At 40.6% G+C, this 20909-nt stretch overlaps 1 long non-coding RNA gene across 2 annotated transcripts in view; it reads right to left on the minus strand.

The window, feature by feature from the left end:
- LOC145459419 (uncharacterized) overlaps window positions 1-20216 on the minus strand; it is a 42260-nt gene extending 22044 nt beyond the window's left edge. Inside the window, exon 1 of one of the 2 annotated variants that reach the window (XR_013921408.1) lies at window positions 391-20216. This is a non-coding gene — a long non-coding RNA (uncharacterized LOC145459419). The remainder of the gene's footprint in view (window positions 1-390) is intronic. The other variant, XR_013921407.1, reaches the window with a different exon arrangement.
- Window positions 20217-20909: the final 693 nt, after the last annotated feature.

A 20909-nucleotide genomic window follows, 5' to 3' on the forward strand; every position in this document is an offset into this window, starting at 1 on the left:
GCCCTCGGAAACATAGAGAAATCTTGGTGTAATTGAACTTTTCATAAATTTTCATACCCCGCAAAATGGCTAAATCTGCCAATATCTCCTAAACTACAATAGCCAGGAATACGCCGATAGGCTCATTCGACGTAACTTTTGAATTGCTACAGTCTGGTAGCAGAGTTGTAACTGTAGGCCCTCGGGAACGGAGAAATCTTGGTGTAATTGAACTTTTCATAAATTTTCATACCCTCCAAAATGGCTAAATCTGCCAATATCTCCTAAACTACAATAGCCAGGAATACGCCGATAGGCTCATTCGACGTAACTTTTGAATTGCTACAGTCTGGTAGCAGAGTTGTAACTGTAGGCCCTCGGGAACATAGAGAAATCTTGGTTTAATTGAACTTTTCAAAAATTTTCATACCCCCCAAAATGGCTAAATCTGCCAATATCTCCTAAACTACAATAGCCAGGAATACGCCGATAGGCTCATTCGACGTAACTTTTGAATTGCTACAGTCTGGTAGCAGAGTTGTAACTGTAGGCCCTCGGGAACATAGAGAAATCTTGGTGTAATTGAACTTTTCAAAAATTTTCATACCCCCCAAAATGGCTAAATCTGCCAATATCTCCTAAACTACAATAGCCAGGAATACGCCGATAGGCTCATTCGACGTAACTTTTGAATTGCTACAGTCTGGTAGCAGAGTTGTAACTGTAGGCCCTCGGGAACATAGAGAAATCTTGGTGTAATTGAACTTTTCATAAATTTTCATACCCCCCAAAATGGCTAAATCTGCCAATATCTCCTAAACTACAATAGCCAGGAATACGCCGATAGGCTCATTCGACGTAACTTTTGAATTGCTACAGTCTGGTAGCAGAGTTGTAACTGTAGGCCCTCGGAAACATAGAGAAATCTTGGTGTAATTGAACTTTTCATAAATTTTCATACCCCGCAAAATGGCTAAATCTGCCAATATCTCCTAAACTACAATAGCCAGGAATACGCCGATAGGCTCATTCGACGTAACTTTTGAATTGCTACAGTCTGGTAGCAGAGTTGTAACTGTAGGCCCTCGGGAACATAGAGAAATCTTGGTGTAATTGAACTTTTCATAAATTTTCATACCCTCCAAAATGGCTAAATCTGCCAATATCTCCTAAACTACAATAGCCAGGAATACGCCGATAGGCTCATTCGACGTAACTTTTGAATTGCTACAGTCTGGTAGCAGAGTTGTAACTGTAGGCCCTCGGGAACATAGAGAAATCTTGGTGTAATTGAACTTTTCAAAAATTTTCATACCCCCCAAAATCGCTAAATCTGCCAATATCTCCTAAACTACAATAGCCAGGAATACGCCGATAGGCTCATTCGACGTAACTTTTGAATTGCTACAGTCTGGTAGCAGAGTTGTAACTGTAGGCCCTCGGGAACATAGAGAAATCTTGGTGTAATTGAACTTTTCATAAATTTTCATACCCCCCAAAATGGCTAAATCTGCCAATATCTCCTAAACTACAATAGCCAGGAATACGCCGATAGGCTCATTCGACGTAACTTTTGAATTGCTACAGTCTGGTAGCAGAGTTGTAACTGTAGGCCCTCGGGAACATAGAGAAATCTTGGTGTAATTGAACTTTTCATAAATTTTCATACCCCCCAAAATGGCTAAATCTGCCAATATCTCCTAAACTACAATTGCCAGGAATACGCCGATAGGCTCATTCAGTGTAACTTTCGGACTGCTACAATCTGGAAGCGGAGTTGTAGCTGTGGGCCCTCGGGAACATAGAAAAATCTTGGTATAATTGAACTTTTCATAAATTTTCATACCCCCTAAAATGGCTAAATCTGCCGATATCTTCTAAACTACAATTGCCAGGAATACGCCGATAGGCTCATTCGGTGTAACTTTCGGACTGCTACAATCTGGTAGCGGAGTTGTAGCTGTGGGCCCTCTGGAACATAGAAAAATCTTGGTATAATTGAACTTCTCATAAATTCTCATACCCCCCAAAATGGGTAAATCTGCCAATATCTCCTAAACTACAATAGCCAGGAATACGCCGACAGGCTCATTCGACGTAACGTTTGAATTGCTACAGTCTGGTAGCAGAGTTGTAACTGTAGGCCCTCGGGAACATAAAGAAATCTTGGTGTAATTGAACTTTTCATAAATTTTCATACCCCCCAAAATGGCTAAATCTGCCAATATCTCCTAAACTACAATAGCCAGGAATACGCCGATAGGCTCATTCGACGTAACTTTTGAATTGCTACAGTCTGGTAGCAGAATTGTAACTGTAGGCCCTCGGAAACATAGAGAAATCTTGGTGTAATTGAACTTTTCATAAATTTTCATACCCCGCAAAATGGCTAAATCTGCCAATATCTCCTAAACTACAATAGCCAGGAATACGCCGATAGGCTCATTCGACGTAACTTTTGAATTGCTACAGTCTGGTAGCAAAGTTGTAACTGTAGGCCCTCGGGAACGGAGAAATCTTGGTGTAATTGAACTTTTCATAAATTTTCATACCCTCCAAAATGGCTAAATCTGCCAATATCTCCTAAACTACAATAGCCAGGAATACGCCGATAGGCTCATTCGACGTAACTTTTGAATTGCTACAGTCTGGTAGCAGAGTTGTAACTGTAGGCCCTCGGGAACATAGAGAAATCTTGGTGTAATTGAACTTTTCAAAAATTTTCATACCCCCCAAAATGGCTAAATCTGCCAATATCTCCTAAACTACAATAGCCAGGAATACGCCGATAGGCTCATTCGACGTAACTTTTGAATTGCTACAGTCTGGTAGCAGAGTTGTAACTGTAGGCCCTCGGGAACATAGAGAAATCTTGGTGTAATTGAACTTTTCATAAATTTTCATACCCCCCAAAATGGCTAAATCTGCCAATATCTCCTAAACTACAATAGCCAGGAATACGCCGATAGGCTCTTCCGACGTAACTTTTGAATTGCTACAGTCTGGTAGCAGAGTTGTAACTGTAGGCCCTCGGAAACATAGAGAAATCTTGGTGTAATTGAACTTTTCATAAATTTTCATACCCCGCAAAATGGCTAAATCTGCCAATATCTCCTAAACTACAATAGCCAGGAATACGCCGATAGGCTCATTCGACGTAACTTTTGAATTGCTACAGTCTGGTAGCAGAGTTGTAACTGTAGGCCCTCGGGAACATAGAGAAATCTTGGTGTAATTGAACTTTTCATAAATTTTCATACCCTCCAAAATGGCTAAATCTGCCAATATCTCCTAAACTACAATAGCCAGGAATACGCCGATAGGCTCATTCGACGTAACTTTTGAATTGCTACAGTCTGGTAGCAGAGTTGTAACTGTAGGCCCCCGGGAACATAGAGAAATCTTGGTGTAATTGAACTTTTCAAAAATTTTCATACCCCCCAAAATCGCTAAATCTGCCAATATCTCCTAAACTACAATAGCCAGGAATACGCCGATAGGCTCATTCGACGTAACTTTTGAATTGCTACAGTCTGGTAGCAGAGTTGTAACTGTAGGCCCTCGGGAACATAGAGAAATCTTGGTGTAATTGAACTTTTCATAAATTTTCATACCCCCCAAAATGGCTAAATCTGCCAATATCTCCTAAACTACAATAGCCAGGAATACGCCGATAGGCTCATTCGACGTAACTTTTGAATTGCTACAGTCTGGTAGCAGAGTTGTAACTGTAGGCCCTCGGGAACATAGGGAAATCTTGGTGTAATTGAACTTTTCATAAATTTTCATACCCCCCAAAATGGCTAAATCTGCCAATATCTCCTAAACTACAATTGCCAGGAATACGCCGATAGGCTCATTCAGTGTAACTTTCGGACTGCTACAATCTGGAAGCGGAGTTGTAGCTGTGGGCCCTCGGGAACATAGAAAAATCTTGGTATAATTGAACTTTTCATAAATTTTCATACCCCCTAAAATGGCTAAATCTGCCGATATCTTCTAAACTACAATTGCCAGGAATACGCCGATAGGCTCATTCGGTGTAACTTTCGGACTGCTACAATCTGGTAGCGGAGTTGTAGCTGTGGGCCCTCTGGAACATAGAAAAATCTTGGTATAATTGAACTTCTCATAAATTCTCATACCCCCCAAAATGGGTAAATCTGCCAATATCTCCTAAACTACAATAGCCAGGAATACGCCGATAGGCTCATTCGACGTAACGTTTGAATTGCTACAGTCTGGTAGCAGAGTTGTAACTGTAGGCCCTCGGGAACATAAAGAAATCTTGGTGTAATTGAACTTTTCATAAATTTTCATACCCCCCAAAATGGCTAAATCTGCCAATATCTCCTAAACTACAATAGCCAGGAATACGCCGATAGGCTTATTCGACGTAACTTTTGAATTGCTACAGTCTGGTAGCAGAGTTGTAACTGTAGGCCCTCGGGAACATAGAGAAATCTTGGTGTAATTGAACTTTTCATAAATTTTCATACCCCATAAAATGGCTAAATCTGCCAATATCTCCTAAACTACGATAGCCAGGAATACGCCGATAGACTCATTCGACGTAACTTTTGAATTGTTACAGTCTGGTAGCAGAGTTGTAACTGTAGGCCCTCGGGAACATAGAGAAATCTTGGTGTAATTGAACTTTTCATAAATTTTCATACCCCCCAAAATGGCTAAATCTGCCAATAGCTCCTAAACTACAATAGCCAGGAATACGCCGATAGGCTCATTCGACGTAACTTTTGAATTGCTACAGTCTGGTAGCAGGGTTGTAACTGTAGGCCCTCGGGAACATAGAGAAATCTTGGTGTAATTGAACTTTTCATAAATTTTCATACCCTCCAAAATGGTTAAATCTGCCAATATCTCCTAAACTAAAATAGCCAGGAATACGCCGATAGGCTCATTCGACGTAACTTTTGAATTGCTACAGTCTGGTAGCAGAGTTGTAACTGTAGGCCCTCGGGAACATAGAGAAATCTTGGTGTAATTGAACTTTTCATAAATTTTCATACCCCCAAAAATGGCTAAATCTGCCAATATCTCCTAAACTACAATAGCCAGGAATACGCCGATAGGCTCATTCGACGTAACTTTTGAATTGCTACAGTCTGGTAGCAGAGTTGTAACTGTAGGCCCTCGCGAACATAGAGAAATCTTGGTGTAATTGAACTTTTCATAAATTTTCATACCCCCCAAAATGGTAAATCTGCCAATATCTCCTAAACTACAATAGCCAGGAATACGCCGATAGGCTCATTCGACGTAACTTTTGAATTGCTACAGTCTGGTAGCAGAGTTGTAACTGTAGGCCCTCGGGAACATAGAGAAATCTTGGTGTAATTGAACTTTTCAAAAATTTTCATACCCCCCAAAATGGCTAAATCTGCCAATATCTCCTAAACTACAATAGCCAGGAATACGCCGATAGGCTCATTCGACGTAACTTTTGAATTGCTACAGTCTGGTAGCAGAGTTGTAACTGTAGGCCCTCGGGAACATAGAGAAATCTTGGTGTAATTGAACTTTTCATAAATTTTCATACCCCCAAAAATGGCTAAATCTGCCAATATCTCCTAAACTACAATAGCCAGGAATACGCCGATAGGCTCATTCGACGTAACTTTTGAATTGCTACAGTCTGGTAGCAGAGTTGTAACTGTAGGCCCTCGGGAACATAGAGAAATCTTGGTGTAATTGAACTTTTCATAAATTTTCATACCCCGCAAAATGGCTAAATCTGCCAATATCTCCTAAACTACAATAGCCAGGAATACGCCGATAGGCTCATTCGACGTAACTTTTGAATTGCTACAGTCTGGTAGCAGAGTTGTAACTGTAGGCCCTCGGGAACATAGAGAAATCTTGGTGTAATTGATCTTTTCATAAATTTTCATATCCCCCAAAATGGCTAAATCTGCCAATATCTCCTAAACTACAATAGCCAGGTATACGCCGATAGGCTCATTCGACGTAACTTTTGAATTGCTACAGTCTGGTAGCAGAGTTGTAACTGTAGGCCCTCGGGAACATAGAGAAATCTTGGTGTAATTGAACTTTTCATAAATTTTCATACCCCCCAAAATGGCTAAATCTGCCAATATCTTCTAAACTACAATAGCCAGGAATACGCCGAGAGGCTCATTCGACGTAACTTTTGAATTGCTACAGTCTGGTAGCAGAGTTGTAACTGTTGGCCCTCGGGAACATAGAGAAATCTTGGTGTAATTGAACTTTTCATAAATTTTCATACCCCCCAAAATGGCTAAATCTGCCAATATCTCCTAAACTACAATAGCCAGGTATACGCCGATAGGCTCATTCGACGTAACTTTTGAATTGCTACAGTCTGGTAGCAGAGTTGTAACTGTAGGCCCTCGGGAATATAGAGAAATCTTGGTGTAATTGAACTTTTCATAAATTTTCATACCCCCCAAAATGGCTAAATCTGCCAATATCTTCTAAACTACAATAGCCAGGAATACGCCGATAGGCTCATTCGACGTAACTTTTGAATTGCTACAGTCTGGTAGCAGAGTTGTAACTGTAGGCCCTCGGGAACATAGAGAAATCTTGGTGTAATTGAACTTTTCATAAATTTTCATACCCCCCAAAATTGCTAAATCTGCCAATATCTCCTAAACTACAATAGCCAGGAATACGCCGATAGGCTCATTCGACGTAACTTTTGAATTGCTACCGTCTGGTAGCAGAGTTGTAACTGTAGGCCCTCGGGAACATAGAGAAATCTTGGTGTAATTGAACTTTTCATAAATTTTCATACCCCCCAAAATGGCTAAATCTGCCAATATCTCCTAAACTACAATAGCCAGGAATACGCCGATAGGCTCATTCGACGTAACTTTTGAATTGCTACAGTCTGGTAGCAGAGTTGTAACTGTAGGCCCTCGGGAACATAGAGAAATCTTGGTGTAATTGAACTTTTCATAAATTTTCATACCCCCCAAAATGGCTAAATCTGCCAATATCTCCTAAACTACAATAGCCAGGAATACGCCGATAGGCTCATTCGACGTAACTTTTGAATTGCTACAGTCTGGTAGCAGAGTTGTAACTGTAGGCCCTCGGGAACATAGAGAAATCTTGGTGTAATTGAACTTTCCATAAATTTTCATACCCCCCAAAATGGCTAAATCTGCCAATATCTCCTAAACTACAATAGCCAGGAATACGCCGATAGGCTCATTCGACGTAACTTTTGAATTGCGATAGTCTGGTAGCAGAGTTGTAACTGTAGGCCCTCGGGAACATAGAGAAATCTTGGTGTAATTGAACTTTTCATAAATTTTCATACCCCTCAAAATGGCTAAATCTGCCAATAACTCCTAAACTACAATAGCCAGGAATACGCCGATGGGCTCATTCGACGTAACTTTTGAATTGCTACAGTCTGGTAGCAGAGTTGTAACTGTAGGCCCTCGGGAACATAGAGAAATCTTGGTGTAATTGAACTTTTCATAAATTTTCATACCCCCCAAAATGGCTAAATCTGCCAATATCTCCTAAACTACAATAGCCAGGAATACGCCGATAGGCTCATTCGACGTAACTTTTGAATTGCTACAGTCTGGTAGCAGAGTTGTAACTGTAGGCCCTCGGGAACATAGAGAAATCTTGTTGTAATTGAACTTTTCATAAATTTTCATACCCCCCAAAATGGCTAAATCTGCAAATATCTCCTAAACTACAATAGCCAGGTATACGCCGATAGGCTCATTCGACGTAACTTTTGAATTGCTACAGTCTGGTAGCAGAGTTGTAACTGTAGGCCCTCGGGAACATAGAGAAATCTTGGTGTAATTGAACTTTTCATAAATTTTCATACCCCCCAAAATGGCTAAATCTGCCAATATCTCCTAAACTACAATAGCCAGGTATACGCCGATAGGCTCATTCGACGTAACTTTTGAATTGCTACAGTCTGGTAGCAGAGTTGTAACTGTAGGCCCTCGGGAACATAGAGAAATCTTGGTGTAATTGAACTTTTCATTAATTTTCATACCCCCCAAAATGGCTAAATCTGCCAATATCTCCTAAACTACGATAGCCAGGAATACGCCGATAGGCTCATTCGACGTAACTTTTGAATTGCTACAGTCTGGTAGCAGAGTTGTAACTGTAGGCCCTCGGGAACATAGAGAAATCTTGGTGTAATTGAACTTTTCATAAATTTTCATACCCCCCAAAATGGCTAAATCTGCCAATATCTCCTAAACTACAATAGCCAGGAATACGCCGATAGGCTCATTCGACGTAACTTTTGAATTGCTACAGTCTGGTAGCAGAGTTGTAACTGTAGGCCCTCGGGAACATAGAGAAATCTTGGTGTAATTGAACTTTTCATAAATTTTCATACCCCCCAAAATGGCTAAATCTGCCAATATCTCCTAAACTACAATAGCCAGGAATACGCCGATAGGCTCATTCGACGTAACTTTTGAATTGCTACAGTCTGGTAGCAGAGTTGTAACTGTAGGCCCTCGGGAACATAGAGAAATCTTGGTGTAATTAAACTTTCCATAAATTTTCATACCCCCCAAAATGGCTAAATCTGCCAATATCTCCTAAACTACAATAGCCAGGAATACGCCGATAGGCTCATTCGACGTAACTTTTGAATTGCGATAGTCTGGTAGCAGAGTTGTAACTGTAGGCCCTCGGGAACATAGAGAAATCTTGGTGTAATTGAACTTTTCATAAATTTTCATACCCTCCAAAATGGTTAAATCTGCCAATATCTCCTAAACTAAAATAGCCAGGAATACGCCGATAGGCTCATTCGACGTAACTTTTGAATTGCTACAGTCTGGTAGCAGAGTTGTAACTGTAGGCCCTCGGGAACATAGAGAAATCTTGGTGTAATTGAACTTTTCATAAATTTTCATACCCCCAAAAATGGCTAAATCTGCCAATATCTCCTAAACTACAATAGCCAGGAATACGCCGATAGGCTCATTCGACGTAACTTTTGAATTGCTACAGTCTGGTAGCAGAGTTGTAACTGTAGGCCCTCGCGAACATAGAGAAATCTTGGTGTAATTGAACTTTTCATAAATTTTCATACCCCCCAAAATGGTAAATCTGCCAATATCTCCTAAACTACAATAGCCAGGAATACGCCGATAGGCTCATTCGACGTAACTTTTGAATTGCTACAGTCTGGTAGCAGAGTTGTAACTGTAGGCCCTCGGGAACATAGAGAAATCTTGGTGTAATTGAACTTTTCAAAAATTTTCATACCCCCCAAAATGGCTAAATCTGCCAATATCTCCTAAACTACAATAGCCAGGAATACGCCGATAGGCTCATTCGACGTAACTTTTGAATTGCTACAGTCTGGAAGCAGAGTTGTAACTGTAGGCCCTCGGGAACATAGAGAAATCTTGGTGTAATTGAACTTTTCATAAATTTTCATACCCCCCAAAATGGCTAAATCTGCCAATATCTCCTAAACTACAATAGCCAGGAATACGCCGATAGGCTCATTCGACGTAACTTTTGAATTGCTACAGTCTGGTAGCAGAGTTGTAACTGTAGGCCCTCGGGAACATAGAGAAATCTTGGTGTAATTGAACTTTTCATAAATTTTCATACCCCCCAAAATGGCTAAATCTGCCAATATCTCCTAAACTACAATAGCCAGGAATACGCCGATAGGCTCATTCGACGTAACTTTTGAATTGCTACAGTCTAGTAGCAGAGTTGTAACTGTAGGCCCTCGGGAACATAGAGAAATCTTGGTGTAATTGAACTTTTCATAAATTTTCATACCCCCAAAAATGGCTAAATCTGCCAATATCTCCTAAACTACAATAGCCAGGAATACGCCGATAGGCTCATTCGACGTAACTTTTGAATTGCTACAGTCTGGTAGCAGAGTTGTAACTGTAGGCCCTCGGGAACATAGAGAAATCTTGGTGTAATTGAACTTTTCATAAATTTTCATACCCCGCAAAATGGCTAAATCTGCCAATATCTCCTAAACTACAATAGCCAGGAATACGCCGATAGGCTCATTCGACGTAACTTTTGAATTGCTACAGTCTGGTAGCAGAGTTGTAACTGTAGGCCCTCGGGAACATAGAGAAATCTTGGTGTAATTGATCTTTTCATAAATTTTCATACCCCCCAAAATGGCTAAATCTGCCAATATCTCCTAAACTACAATAGCCAGGTATACGCCGATAGGCTCATTCGACGTAACTTTTGAATTGCTACAGTCTGGTAGCAGAGTTGTAACTGTAGGCCCTCGGGAACATAGAGAAATCTTGGTGTAATTGAACTTTTCATAAATTTTCATACCCCCCAAAATGGCTAAATCTGCCAATATCTTCTAAACTACAATAGCCAGGAATACGCCGAGAGGCTCATTCGACGTAACTTTTGAATTGCTACAGTCTGGTAGCAGAGTTGTAACTGTTGGCCCTCGGGAACATAGAGAAATCTTGGTGTAATTGAACTTTTCATAAATTTTCATACCCCCCAAAATGGCTAAATCTGCCAATATCTCCTAAACTACAATAGCCAGGTATACGCCGATAGGCTCATTCGACGTAACTTTTGAATTGCTACAGTCTGGTAGCAGAGTTGTAACTGTAGGCCCTCGGGAATATAGAGAAATCTTGGTGTAATTGAACTTTTCATAAATTTTCATACCCCCCAAAATGGCTAAATCTGCCAATATCTTCTAAACTACAATAGCCAGGAATACGCCGATAGGCTCATTCGACGTAACTTTTGAATTGCTACAGTCTGGTAGCAGAGTTGTAACTGTAGGCCCTCGGGAACATAGAGAAATCTTGGTGTAATTGAACTTTTCATAAATTTTCATACCCCCCAAAATTGCTAAATCTGCCAATATCTCCTAAACTACAATAGCCAGGAATACGCCGATAGGCTCATTCGACGTAACTTTTGAATTGCTACCGTCTGGTAGCAGAGTTGTAACTGTAGGCCCTCGGGAACATAGAGAAATCTTGGTGTAATTGAACTTTTCATAAATTTTCATACCCCCCAAAATGGCTAAATCTGCCAATATCTCCTAAACTACAGTAGCCAGGAATACGCCGATAGGCTCATTCGACGTAACTTTTGAATTGCTACAGTCTGGTAGCAGAGTTGTAACTGTAGGCCCTCGGGAACATAGAGAAATCTTGGTGTAATTGAACTTTTCATAAATTTTCATACCCCCCAAAATGGCTAAATCTGCCAATATCTCCTAAACTACAATAGCCAGGAATACGCCGATAGGCTCATTCGACGTAACTTTTGAATTGCTACAGTCTGGTAGCAGAGTTGTAACTGTAGGCCCTCGGGAACATAGAGAAATCTTGGTGTAATTGAATTTTCCATAAATTTTCATACCCCCCAAAATGGCTAAATCTGCCAATATCTCCTAAACTACAATAGCCAGGAATACGCCGATAGGCTCATTCGACGTAACTTTTGAATTGCGATAGTCTGGTAGCAGAGTTGTAACTGTAGGCCCTCGGGAACATAGAGAAATCTTGGTGTAATTGAACTTTTCATAAATTTTCATACCCCTCAAAATGGCTAAATCTGCCAATAACTCCTAAACTACAATAGCCAGGAATACGCCGATGGGCTCATTCGACGTAACTTTTGAATTGCTACAGTCTGGTAGCAGAGTTGTAACTGTAGGCCCTCGGGAACATAGAGAAATCTTGGTGTAATTGAACTTTTCATAAATTTTCATACCCCCCAAAATGGCTAAATCTGCCAATATCTCCTAAACTACAATAGCCAGGAATACGCCGATAGGCTCATTCGACGTAACTTTTGAATTGCTACAGTCTGGTAGCAGAGTTGTAACTGTAGGCCCTCGGGAACATAGAGAAATCTTGTTGTAATTGAACTTTTCATAAATTTTCATACCCCCCAAAATGGCTAAATCTGCAAATATCTCCTAAACTACAATAGCCAGGTATACGCCGATAGGCTCATTCGACGTAACTTTTGAATTGCTACAGTCTGGTAGCAGAGTTGTAACTGTAGGCCCTCGGGAACATAGAGAAATCTTGGTGTAATTGAACTTTTCATAAATTTTCATACCCCCCAAAATGGCTAAATCTGCCAATATCTCCTAAACTACAATAGCCAGGTATACGCCGATAGGCTCATTCGACGTAACTTTTGAATTGCTACAGTCTGGTAGCAGAGTTGTAACTGTAGGCCCTCGGGAACATAGAGAAATCTTGGTGTAATTGAACTTTTCATTAATTTTCATACCCCCCAAAATGGCTAAATCTGCCAATATCTCCTAAACTACGATAGCCAGGAATACGCCGATAGGCTCATTCGACGTAACTTTTGAATTGCTACAGTCTGGTAGCAGAGTTGTAACTGTAGGCCCTCGGGAACATAGAGAAATCTTGGTGTAATTGAACTTTTCATAAATTTTCATACCCCCCAAAATGGCTAAATCTGCCAATATCTCCTAAACTACAATAGCCAGGAATACGCCGATAGGCTCATTCGACGTAACTTTTGAATTGCTACAGTCTGGTAGCAGAGTTGTAACTGTAGGCCCTCGGGAACATAGAGAAATCTTGGTGTAATTGAACTTTTCATAAATTTTCATACCCCCCAAAATGGCTAAATCTGCCAATATCTCCTAAACTACAATAGCCGGGAATACGCCGATAGGCTCATTCGACGTAACTTTTGAATTGCGATAGTCTGGTAGCAGAGTTGTAACTGTAGGCCCTCGGGAACATAGAGAAATCTTGGTGTAATTGAACTTTTCATAAATTTTCATACCCCTCAAAATGGCTAAATCTGCCAATAACTCCTAAACTACAATAGCCAGGAATACGCCGATGGGCTCATTCGACGTAACTTTTGAATTGCTACAGTCTGGTAGCAGAGTTGTAACTGTAGGCCCTCGGGAACATAGAGAAATCTTGGTGTAATTGAACTTTTCATAAATTTTCATACCCCCCAAAATGGCTAAATCTGCCAATATCTCCTAAACTACAATAGCCAGGAATACGCCGATAGGCTCATTCGACGTAACTTTTGAATTGCTACAGTCTGGTAGCAGAGTTGTAACTGTAGGCCCTCGGGAACATAGAGAAATCTTGGTGTAATTGAACTTTTCATAAATTTTCATACCCCCCAAAATGGCTAAATCTGCAAATATCTCCTAAACTACAATAGCCAGGTATACGCCGATAGGCTCATTCGACGTAACTTTTGAATTGCTACAGTCTGGTAGCAGAGTTGTAACTGTAGGCCCTCGGGAACATAGAGAAATCTTGGTGTAATTGAACTTGTCATAAATTTTCATACCCCCCAAAATGGCTAAATCTGCCAATATCTCCTAAACTACAATAGCCAGGTATACGCCGATAGGCTCATTCGACGTAACTTTCGAATTGCTACAGTCTGGTAGCAGAGTTGTAACTGTAGGCCCTCGGGAACATAGAGAAATCTTGGTGTAATTGAACTTTTCATAAATTTTCATACCCCCCAAAATGGCTAAATCTGCCAATATCTCCTAAACTACGATAGCCAGGAATACGCCGATAGGCTCATTCGACGTAACTTTTGAATTGCTACAGTCTGGTAGCAGAGTTGTAACTGTAGGCCCTCGGGAACATAGAGAAATCTTGGTGTAATTGAACTTTTCATAAATTTTCATACCCCCCAAAATGGCTAAATCTGCCAATATCTCCTAAACTACAATAGCCAGGAATACGCCGATAGGCTCATTCGACGTAACTTTTAACTTGCTACAGTCTGGTAGCAGAGTTGTAACTGTAGGCCCTCGGGAACATAGAGAAATCTTGGTGTAATTGAACTTTTCATAAATTTTCATACCCCCCAAAATGGCTAAATCTGCCAATATCTCCTAAACTACAATAGCCAGGAATACGCCGATAGGCTCATTCGACGTAACTTTTGAATTGCTACAGTCTGGTAGCAGAGTTGTAACTGTAGGCCCTCGGGAACATAGAGAAATCTTGGTGTAATTAAACTTTTCATAAATTTTCATACCCCCCAAAATGGCTAAATCTGCCAATATCTCCTAAACTACAATAGCCAGGAATACGCCGATAGGCTCATTCGACGTAACTTTTGAATTGCTACAATCTGGTAGCAGAGTTGTAACTGTAGGCCCTCGGGAACATAGAGAAATCTTGGTGTAATTGAACTTTTCATAAATTTTCATACCCCCCAAAATGGCTAAATCTGCCAATATCTCCTAAACTACAATAGCCAGGAATACGCCGATAGGCTCATTCGACGTAACTTTTGAATTGCTACAGTCTGGTAGCAGAGCTGTAACTGTAGGCCCTCATGAACATAGAGAAATCTTGGTGTAATTGAACTTTTCATAAATTTTCATACCCCCCAAAATGGCTAAATCTGCCACTATCTCCTAAACTACAATAGCCAGGAATACGCCGATAGGCTCATTCGACGTAACTTTTGAATTGCTACAGTCTGGTAGCAGAGTTGTAACTGTAGGCCCTCGGGAACATAGAGAAATCTTGGTGTAATTGAACTTTTCATAAATTTTCATACCCCCCAAAATGGCTAAATCTGCCAATATCTCCTAAACTACAATATCCAGGAATACGCCGATAGGCTCATTCGACGTAACTTTTGAATTGCTACAGTCTGGTAGCAGAGTTGTAACTGTAGGCCCTCGGGAACATAGAGAAATCTTGGTGTAATTGAACTTTTCATAAATTTTCATACCCAATCAAAATGGCTAAATCTGCCAATATCTCCTAAACTACAATAGCCAGGTATACGCCGATAGGCTCATTCGACGTAACTTTTGAATTGCTACAGTCTGGTAGCAGAGTTGTAACTGTAGGCCCTCGGGAACATAGAGAAATCTTGGTGTAATTGAATTTTTCATAAATTTTCATACCCCCCAAAATGGCTAAATCTGCCAATATCTCCTAAACTACTATAGCCAGGAATACGCCGATAGGCTCATTCGACGTAACTTTTGAATTGCTACAGTCTGGTAGCAGAGTTGTAACTATAGGCCCTCGGGAACATAGAGAAATCTTGGTGTAATTGAACTTTTCATAAATTTTCATACCGAATCAAAATGGCTAAATCTGCCAATATCTCCTAAACTACAATAGCCAGGTATACGCCGATAGGCTCATTCGACGTAACTTTTGAATTGCTACAGTCTGGTAGCAGAGTTGTAACTGTAGGCCCTCGGGAACATAGAGAAATCTTGGTGTAATTGAACTTTTCATAAATTTTCATTCCCCCCAAAATGGCTAAATCTGCCAATATCTCCTAAACTACGATAGCCAGGAATACGCCGATAGACTCATTCGACGTAACTTTTGAATTGCTAGAGTCTGGTAGCAGAGTTGTAACTGTAGGCCCTCGGGAACATAGAGAAATCTTGGTGTAATTGAACTTTTCATAAATTTTCATACCCCCCAAAATGGCTAAATCTGCCAATATCTCCTGAACTACAATAGCCAGGAATACGCCGATAGGCTCATTCGACGTAACTTTTGAATTGCTACAGTCTGGTAGCAGGGTTGTAACTGTAGGCCGTCGGGAACATAGAGAAATCTTGGTGTAATTGAACTTTTCATAAATTTTCATACCCCAATAAAATGGCTAAATCTGCCAATATCCCCTAAACTACAATAGCCAGGAATACGCCGATAGGCTCATTCGACGTAACTTTTGAATTGCTACAGTCTGGTAGCAGAGTTGTAACTGTAGGCCCTCGGGAACATAGAGAAATCTTGGTGTAATTGAACTTTTCATAAATTTTCATACCCCCCAAAATGGCTAAATCTGCCAATATCTCCTAAACTACAATAGCCAGGAATACGCCGATAGGCTCATTCGACGTAACTTTTGAATTGCTACAGTCAGGTAGCAGAGTTGTAACTGTAGGCCCTCGGGAACATAGAAAAATCTTGGTGTAATTGAACTTTTCATAAATTTTCATACCCCGCAAAATGCCTAAATCTGCCAATATCTCCTAAACTACAATAGCCAGGAATACGCCGATAGGCTCATTCGACGTAACTTTTGAATTGCTACAGTCTGGTAGCAGAGTTGTAACTGTAGGCCCTCGGGAACATCGAGAAATCTTGGTGTAATTGAACTTTTCATAAATTTTCATACCCCCCAAAATGGCTAAATCTGCCAATATCTCCTAAACTACAATAGCCAGGAATACGCCGATAGGCTCATTCGACGTAACTTTTGAATTGCTACAGTCGGGTAGCAGAGTTGTAACTGTAGGCCCTCGGGAACATAGAGAAATCTTGGTGTAATTGAACTTTTCATAAATTTTCATACCCCCCAAAATGGCTAAATCTGCCAATATCTCCTAAACTACAATAGCCAGGAATACGCCGATAGGCTCATTCGACGTAACTTTTGAATTGCTACAGTCTGGTAGCAGAGTTGTAACTGTAGGCCCTCGGGAACATAGAGAAATCTTGGTGTAATTGAACTTTTCATAAATTTTCATACCCCCCAAAATGGCTAAATCTGCCAATATCTCCTAAACTACAATAGCCAGGAATACGCCGATAGGCTCATTCGACGTAACTTTTGAATTGCTACAGTCTGGTAGCAGAGTTGTAACTGTAGGCCCTCGGGAACATAGAGAAATCTTGGTGTAATTGAACTTTTCATAAATTTTCATACCCCCCAAAATGGCTAAATCTGCCAATATCTCCTAAACTACAATAGCCAGGAATACGCCGATAGGCTCATTCGACGTAACTTTTGAATTGCTACAGTCAGGTAGCAGAGTTGTAACTGTAGGCCCTCGGGAACATAGAAAAATCTTGGTGTAATTGAACTTTTCATAAATTTTCATACCCCGCAAAATGCCTAAATCTGCCAATATCTCCTAAACTACAATAGCCAGGAATACGCCGATAGGCTCATTCGACGTAACTTTTGAATTGCTACAGTCTGGTAGCAGAGTTGTAACTGTAGGCCCTCGGGAACATCGAGAAATCTTGGTGTAATTGAACTTTTCATAAATTTTCATACCCCCCAAAATGGCTAAATCTGCCAATATCTCCTAAACTACAATAGCCAGGAATACGCCGATAGGCTCATTCGACGTAACTTTTGAATTGCTACAGTCGGGTAGCAGAGTTGTAACTGTAGGCCCTCGGGAACATAGAGAAATCTTGGTGTAATTGAACTTTTCATAAATTTTCATACCCCCCAAAATGGCTAAATCTGCCAATATCTCCTAAACTACAATAGCCAGGAATACGCCGATAGGCTCATTCGACGTAACTTTTGAATTGCTACAGTCTGGTAGCAGAGTTGTAACTGTAGGCCCTCGGGAACATAGAGAAATCTTGGTGTAATTGAACTTTTCATAAATTTTCATACTCCCCAAAATGGCTAAATCTGCCAATATCTCCTAAACTACAATAGCAAGGAATACGCCGATAGGCTCATTCGACGTAGCTTTTGAATTGCTACAGTCTGGTAGCAGAGTTGTAACTGTAGGCCCTCGGGAACATAGAGAAATCTTGGTGTAATTGAACTTTTCATAAATTTTCATACCCCCAAAATGGCTAAATCTGCCAATATCTCCTAAACTACAATATCCAGGAATACGCCGATAGGCTCATTCGACGTAACTTTTGAATTGCTACAGTCTGGTAGCAGAGTTGTAACTGTAGGCCCTCGGGAACATAGAGAAATCTTGGTGTAATTGAACTTTTCATAAATTTTCATACCCCAAAAAATGGCTAAATCTGCCAATATCTCCTAAACTACAATAGCCAGGAATACGCCGATAGGCTCATTCGACGTAACTTTTGAATTGCTACAGTCTGGTAGCAGAGTTGTAACTGTAGGCCCTCGGGAACATAGAGAAATCTTGGTGTAATTGAACTTTTCATAAATTTTCATACCCCCCAAAATGGCTAAATCTGCCAATATCTCCTAAACTACAATAGCCAGGAATACGCCGATAGGCTCATTCGACGTAACTTTTGAATTGCTACAGTCTGGTAGCAGAGTTGTAACTATAGGCCCTCGGGAACATAGAGAAATCTTGGTGTAATTGAACTTTTCATAAATTTTCATACCCAATCAAAATGGCTAAATCTGCCAATATCTCCTAAACTACAATAGCCAGGTATACGCCGATAGGCTCATTCGACGTAACTTTTGAATTGCTACAGTCTGGTAGCAGAGTTGTAACTGTAGGCCCTCGGGAACATAGAGAAATCTTGGTGTAATTGAATTTTTCATAAATTTTCATACCCCCCAAAATGGCTAAATCTGCCAATATCTCCTAAACTACTATAGCCAGGAATACGCCGATAGGCTCATTCGACGTAACTTTTGAATTGCTACAGTCTGGTAGCAGAGTTGTAACTATAGGCCCTCGGGAACATAGAGAAATCTTGGTGTAATTGAACTTTTCATAAATTTTCATACCCAATCAAAATGGCTAAATCTGCCAATATCTCCTAAACTACAATAGCCAGGTATACGCCGATAGGCTCATTCGACGTAACTTTTGAATTGCTACAGTCTGGTAGCAGAGTTGTAACTGTAGGCCCTCGGGAACATAGAGAAATCTTGGTGTAATTGAACTTTTCATAAATTTTCATTCCCCCCAAAATGGCTAAATCTGCCAATGTCTCCTAAACTACGATAGCCAGGAATACGCCGATAGACTCATTCGACGTAACTTTTGAATTGCTAGAGTCTGGTAGCAGAGTTGTAACTGTAGGCCCTCGGGAACATAGAGAAATCTTGGTGTAATTGAACTTTTCATAAATTTTCATACCCCCCAAAATGGCTAAATCTGCCAATATCTCCTGAACTACAATAGCCAGGAATACGCCGATAGGCTCATTCGACGTAACTTTTGAATTGCTACAGTCTGGTAGCAGGGTTGTAACTGTAGGCCGTCGGGAACATAGAGAAATCTTGGTGTAATTGAACTTTTCATAAATTTTCATACCCCAATAAAATGGCTAAATCTGCCAATATCCCCTAAACTACAATAGCCAGGAATACGCCGATAGGCTCATTCGACGTAACTTTTGAATTGCTACAGTCTGGTAGCAGAGTTGTAACTGTAGGCTCTCGGGAACATAGAGAAATCTTGGTGTAATTGAACTTTCCATAAATTTTCATACCCCCCAAAATGGCTAAATCTGCCAATATCTCCTAAACTACAATAGCCAGGAATACGCCGATAGGCTCATTCGACGTAACTTTTGAATTGCTACAGTCTGGTAGCAGAGTTGTAACTGTAGGCCCTCGGGAACATAGAGAAATCTTGGTGTAATTGAACTTTTCATAAATTTTCATACCCCCCAAAATGGCTAAATCTGCCCATATCTCCTAAACTACGATAGCCAGGAATACGCCGATAGACTCATTCGACGTAACTTTTGAATTGCTACAGTCTGGTAGCAGAGTTGTAACTGTAGGCCCTCGGGAACATAGAGAAATCTTGGTGTAATTGAACTTTTCATAAATTTTCATACCCCCCAAAATGGCTAAATCTGCCAATATCTCCTGAACTACAATAGCCAGGAATACGCCGATAGGCTCATTCGACGTAACTTTTGAATTGCTACAGTCTGGTAGCAGGGTTGTAACTGTAGGCCGTCGGGAACATAGAGAAATCTTGGTATAATTGAACTTTTCATAAATTTTCATACCCCCCAAAATGGCTAAATCTGCCAATATCCCCTAAACTACAATAGCCAGGAATACGCCGATAGGCTCATTCGACGTAACTTTTGAATTGCTACAGTCTGGTAGCAGAGTTGTAACTGTAGGCTCTCGGGAACATAGAGAAATCTTGGTGTAATTGAACTTTCCATAAATTTTCATACCCCCCAAAATGGCTAAATCTGCCAATATCTCCTAAACTACAATAGCCAGGAATACGCCGATAGGCTCATTCGACGTAACTTTTGAATTGCTACAGTCTGGTAGCAGAGTTGTAACTGTAGGCCCTCGGGAACATAGAGAAATCTTGGTGTAATTGAACTTTTCATAAATTTTCATACCCCCCAAAATGGCTAAATCTGCCAATATCTCCTAAACTACAATAGCCAGGAATACGCCGATAGGCTCATTCGACGTAACTTTTGAATTGCTACAGTCTGGTAGCAGAGTTGTAACTGTAGGCCCTCGGGAACATAGAGAAATCTTGGTGTAATTGAACTTTTAATAAATTTTCATACCCTCCAAAATGGCTAAATCTGCCAATATCTCCTAAACTACAATAGCCAGGTATACGCCGATAGGCTCATTCGACGTAACTTTTGAATTGCTACAGTCTTGTAGCAGAGTTGTAACTGTAGGCCCTCGGGAACATAGAGAAATCTTGGTGTAATTGAACTTTTCATTAATTTTCATACCCCCCAAAATGGCTAAATCTGCCAATATCTCCTAAACTACAATAGCCAGGAATACGCCGATAGGCTCATTCGACGTAACTTTTGAATTGCTACAGTCTGGTAGCAGAATTGTAACTGTAGGCCCTCGGGAACATAGAGAAATCTTGGTGTAATTGAACTTTTCATAAATTTTCATACCCCCCAAAATGGCTAAATCTGCCAATATCTCCTAAACTACAATAGCCAGGAATACGCCGTTAGGCTCATTCGACGTAACTTTTGAATTGCTACAGTCTGGTAGCAGAGTTGTACCTGTAGGCCCTCGGGAACATAGAGAAATCTTGGTGTAATTGAACTTTTCATAAATTTTCATACCCCCCAAAATGGCTAAATCTGCCAATATCTCCTAAACTACGATAGCCAGGAATACGCCGATAGGCTCATTCGACGTAACTTTTGAATTGCTACAGTCTGGTAGCAGAGTTGTAACTGTAGGCCCTCGGGAACATAGAGAAATCT

This window comes from Botryllus schlosseri, chromosome 16, assembly GCF_051294905.1.
Source record: "Botryllus schlosseri isolate E-star chromosome 16, Bs_hap1, whole genome shotgun sequence".
In the NCBI taxonomy this organism is placed as follows: Eukaryota; Metazoa; Chordata; class Ascidiacea; order Stolidobranchia; family Styelidae; genus Botryllus; species Botryllus schlosseri.